Raw genomic sequence first — 5,634 nt, 5'->3', positions numbered from 1 at the left:
GGGTGAGGGCAGTGACTAACAAAGGTTGAGACCAGGAGGGTTACAGAAACATAGGATTTATTGCAGGGAAAGTTCCCATCTGCACAATTCAGAAAAGCTGGTGTTGGTGGGAAGGATCCGTATGGCACAGGCTGTGAAGCAGTCATTGAGATGGGGATATCATGTTTGTCAGCATGTTCAGCAACAGGGTGGTCCACTTGTTTTTTGGCCACAGTTTGTCGGTGGCTGTTCATGTGGACAGACATCTTGTTGGTGTCATGCCTACATAGAATGCAGCACAGTGGTTGCAGCTTAGCTTGTAAATCACGTGACTGGTTTCACAGGTAGCCCTGCCTTTGATGGGATAGGTGATGTTAGTGACCGGACTGGAGTAGGTGGTGGTAGGAGGATGTATGAGACAGGTCTTGCATCTACATCTGTTACAGGGATATGAGCCATGAGGTAAGGGATTGTGAGCATGGGTTGTGTAAGGATGGATGAGTATATTGTGTAGGTTCGGTGGAAGGCAGAATACTACTGTAGAGGGGTGGGAAGGATAACAGGCAGGACATTTCTCATTTCAGGGCACGACGAGAGATAATCGAAACCCTGGCAGAGAATGTAATTCAGTTGCTCCAGTCCCAAGTGGTACTGAGTTACAAGGGTAATGCTCCTTTGTGGCTGGACGAATCATCATTGATGTTTCACTTTACCTCACCTCACTGCATCTCACAAATCGGATGCCTCACTCTGTCTTTGTTCCTTTCTCTCTCTCTCTCTCTCTCTCTCTCTCTCTCTCTCTCTCTCTCTCTCCCTCCCTCCCTTTCTCCTTTTTAACACATTTTATTTATTTAATCCATTTTTGAGTTCCATCAATCCTTGATGTGAGTGTATTGCTAGAATGTTGAATGTGTCTGATTATTACAGTAATAACCATGTTTAAATGGTCATGATAGTTACAATCTAAATCACATATAAACAGATATATGAGGTCAAGTGTCCAAATAACAACACAGATTATAGTAGTAATGATGCTTACACAAACAAATTATAAGACGTACATTCTAAAATATACAAAAAGCATTCTGTCAACAATTGATGTACCAATGCTACGTACAAGTTCCATTCTGGGGCATTTGCAATTTCGCACCAGTGATGTATTGGAGGGAAAAGTTGTTGACAACCCTGAACACATCTGTGTTTAATGTGTAACTGCCTGAAGTTTAATTGTTGTACATCTGTTAGCTATTGTCCAATGCTGTATTGCCTAGAATGTTGTGATGCACAGTTTGTTAAGAGGAGCATCATTTCTGCATTAAATTTTGTGTGAAACTCAAGAAAATCTTTACCAAGACACACAAAATGATGCAGGAAGCTTACGGTGATGAGTGATTAAGTTGTACTCAGTGTTACAAATGGTTAACACTGTTTAAAAATGGCCTGACAGAAGCTAAAGATGGCCCTTGTTCAGGACACCATTTGACATATATTGACAATGCTCATGTCAGGAACGTAAACAAAGTTGTGTATGCCAATCAAAGACTGACTGTCCTAGAGATTGCAGAAGAATAACATTTCAATTGGACCATGTCATGAAATACTGACACAGCACCTTGGAATGCATTGTATTGCACCATGTTTATCCCAAGGTTCATGAGTCAAGACCAGAAAGACCTTGCAGTCTATGAAGAGCCTTTGGATTGCAGAAATGAGAATTACATGTTCTTTAAGAGAACCATACCTGGTGATGAGATGTGGGTCTATGGTTATGATGTTGAGACCAAGGTTCAAACTTCACAGTGGGTTAAGAAATGTTCTCCAAAATCAAAAACAGCTCGTCAAGTCAGGTAAAATGTCAAAACCATGCTGATAGTTTTATTTGACCTTGAAGGATTAGTTCATCATGAATTCACGCCCCAGGTACAAACTCAAACTGTTAATCAGTGTACTATCAAGACATGTTGTGATGCCTGTTTGTATGTGACTATTGCACAAAAAACGAAATCACTGTGCTGCCTCATCCTCCATACTCTGCAGACACGGGCCATGCAAACTCTCTCTCTCTCTCTCTCTCTCTCTCTCTCTCTCTCTCTCTCTCTCTCTCTCTCTTTTTAATAATTACCCTACTGAAAGGACGGAGATTTGCAATGCTAGATTAGATAAAAGGAAATTCGCGGATGGCATACTGAGACTGCTTCCAGATGTGGAAACGGCATTGGGAGTGGTGCATTAATTGTGGTGGACAGTATTTCAAAAGTAACCATGCACAATAAGTAAAAGGTAAGCATACTGTTTGAATAAATTTCTGCAAGAGCATTTAGGTTGCACTCTAGCTATAATTCTGATGACACTCTTCTGTGCAATAAATACTTTATTTGTTCATGACTGATTTTCTGAGACACAATGACATTTGTCATAAATGAATGAAGATTTCCAGAGTAAGCAGTTGTGATTGGTTCTAAGCCACAAACAGATGAAACTGAACAAATGGCAAATGCTACCAAATTCAGTCTCTTACATAGTTCGATGATGTGAAGTGACCAGTTTACACTGTACATTAAATTTATTTGCAGTTGCTAATATGGACAACCATCAACTGGTGAATGGAATAACAACAATGAAGATTTGTGCTGGACTGAGACTCAAACCTGGATTCCTCACTTATTGCAAGCTGTCACCTTAGTGTTTGGCTATCTGTGCATGACTCAAGGCCTGACCCAAACTTCCATATATCATCAAACATGTTCAATAACCTGTACTCATACAACTACAGTGTATATTCCCATAGAGATGAAACATTTTATTGAAAGTTGATTGTCCAGTGTCCAGTGTTATTCTGAATTAAACGCAAAGTTCCTTTGGACATTCTGACTGTTACCACCCTCTTGTTGCCCAAAGTTGGTTTATTAATTTTTGAAGTAAGTTAGTAATTTGGGCAGCTGGCACACTGTTATAGTGACACACTGCAGCAAGAGATAGTGACAGTTGAATCTAAATAACCAATTTTATTAATAATACTCATCTTTCTTGTTGCTCTTCTTTGTTGTGAGTTGAAGGCTTGATATCTATCTTTGGTTTAACTTTTTTATGGTAATCTAGAAGATGACTTGAGTTGCTTCCACAAAAATTATGTGAAAACTTGTGGACTTTCAGGCGAATTCCACATTCATATTCAGAAATTTCACTTCACAATAAAAATCAATAAAACATGCATGACTTGTTCTCCACCCTCACACTTCAAACTCATACAATCAGCTGCACTAAAAAATAAAGATTTACCTCTAGCAATGTATAGCAAAAAAATTATTACCATATTTCAATCTATTTCTGTAAAATCATATTTGAAACATGTGTTTCATACATAAAATACAAATAATTGTTTATCTTTTTTGAGAAGTCCATAATCATCATTGTAATTACATTAAGTGTTTATAAAAGTTGACATTTCAATATTTTTGCATAGCTATGTAGTAGTGGGTAATATTGGTCATTTCATATGATCCAAGATCAGTTAATGCATTTACCTCATCATAACCAGTTTTATTACAACATGCATACATGACCAAATGAATTTTGCATCATAATTCAGAATAACATGGGCACTGCAGTATCATAGTTTAGAGTGTTGTTAATGTGTAATCCAAGCAATTTGGAAGACTCAGCTCTCAATATTTCTTTGTAACCACATTTCATTATTTTCCTGTTTTATGTTTACTGTTTGAAACTGAATGAATGAAGTCTTGTTAACACTGAGGGACAGACCATTTGAAGTGAACACGTATAGAACTTGTTTGAATATAGTGGCTGCAGAATTCTCTAGACTGCAGTTTGGTACTTTCTCTATCATAATGGTTGTGTTATCTGCAAATAGGGTGAACAGTGTTTTTTGTGTCATACTCCATGGCAGATCATTGAAAAAGATTGGAAAAAGTAAGGGACCATGCACTAAGCCCTGGGCAATTCACTATGCCCAGTCAGAAGAGACAGGTGCTATTGCAGAATTTTTCAATCTACATTTTGCCTTCTGTCATCTAGAAATGATTCAAGCCACATTCCTACTTTACCATATAAACTATAGTGCTCAGTCTTCATAAGTAGAATTTTGTGACTTACACAGTGATGTCAGAACAAAGAGTTTAGGAAATGACAAACTTTGTATTTTCCATGAGAATATAATGGGTCTAAGAAACAAAGTGGACCAATTGTCTGTTTGCAATAAAGAAAGTGATGTAATAAACCTTGCCCATATATTATGTTTTACTGAAATCATTTGAAGGAAAGGATTGAAATCATGCAACTATGTAAGTACAACTTAGAAGCTTATTACACTGCAAATATAATGGATAAAGGTGGAGTAATAATGTATGTTGAAAGTAATATATGTAAGTCTGTAGATGTAAAAAATTATTGTCTTGATCACCATTTTATGGGTTGTTCCACGGTTTCCAAATTGTCACATTGATTAGTCTAAAAGACCTGATGATAAAACTACTCTGTTAACAGGGCTTACATCATGCAATTTTAATGGCTGCCCATCATGGTCAGAAGGGCCATTTAAGATTTGTGTTACATGTATGTTATCAATTCTGTTACTGTCTACAAAGATATTGTCAATCAGGCTTGTGCAGTCCTTTGTCACTCTTGTGGCAAAGTCAACAACTACCCTCAAATCAAAAGAGCAGCTCATTATATTCTCAGAATCTGTTGTATCATTATTACAAGTAAGAAATGTTACATTAAAGTCACCAAGCATGATAATTTCAGTGGTGTTTGAGAACAGAGAAGTTTAAAGTGATTCTACTTGCTTGAGGAATGTACAAAGATTTCCTGATGGAGCTCTGTAAACAGTAATCACATAAATAGGTAGAGTATCAACATAGAGTTCAATGCAACAACCCATAAACCCATAACCCCCATCTTCTTAACATCTGGGAATTAAATTACAAATAAAACAATATTCACAAGGGACCAATCCATATTTATGTAATGTACTGCAGATGTCAAATAATGCACTTGGTTGTGTGAATCAGTCCACATATCTACTGTTGAAGCACGTGTTTTATTAATAACTTTCTTAATAAGAGAAGGCATTATCTGTTTCAAATAGGATAAACCTGCTCTTTGATATGTCTGCTTGTAGGAGAGGGGTGTAGCATGACATCTGAAATGATGATTTCTTTATAATGTACATCTAAATATTCATGGCCTATTTCTTTGAAACCTTCACCAGAAACAGCATCAGAAGGTCTTATATCTTTGGCACACATGTAACACATTTTTCTGTAGTACTATTTTTTATTAGTTTTATTGGAAGGGTTTTGCATAATTGCATTTGCGTGTGTTTGCAGTTCTCGTTCTTGTTTATGCTCACATTCTGACCACTAGTGCATAGAGTTTATTTATGTGAGTGCAGGTGTTTGTCTTCTTTGCAATAGTAGTGTTTTTTTATTGTTTTTATTGCATTTGAAAAGTCATCCATCGTAAAGAAAGCCAGTTATTTCAATAAATCAAATAAGTTCATACACAGCTTTATTAATCTCTCTAAGCAAACCTCCATTTTCCGCATCAGATTATGGCCCCAGGCATCACTTGGTTTGTGTGAGGAAAGTTGATATTTCATATAAACTTTCAGTATCCCAGCTGTGATGTGTTTGG

The sequence above is a fragment of the Schistocerca americana genome, chromosome 1 (genome assembly GCF_021461395.2).
Source record: "Schistocerca americana isolate TAMUIC-IGC-003095 chromosome 1, iqSchAmer2.1, whole genome shotgun sequence".
Classification (NCBI taxonomy): domain Eukaryota; kingdom Metazoa; phylum Arthropoda; class Insecta; order Orthoptera; family Acrididae; genus Schistocerca; species Schistocerca americana.
Note: the sequence above shows the minus strand (reverse complement) of the source record.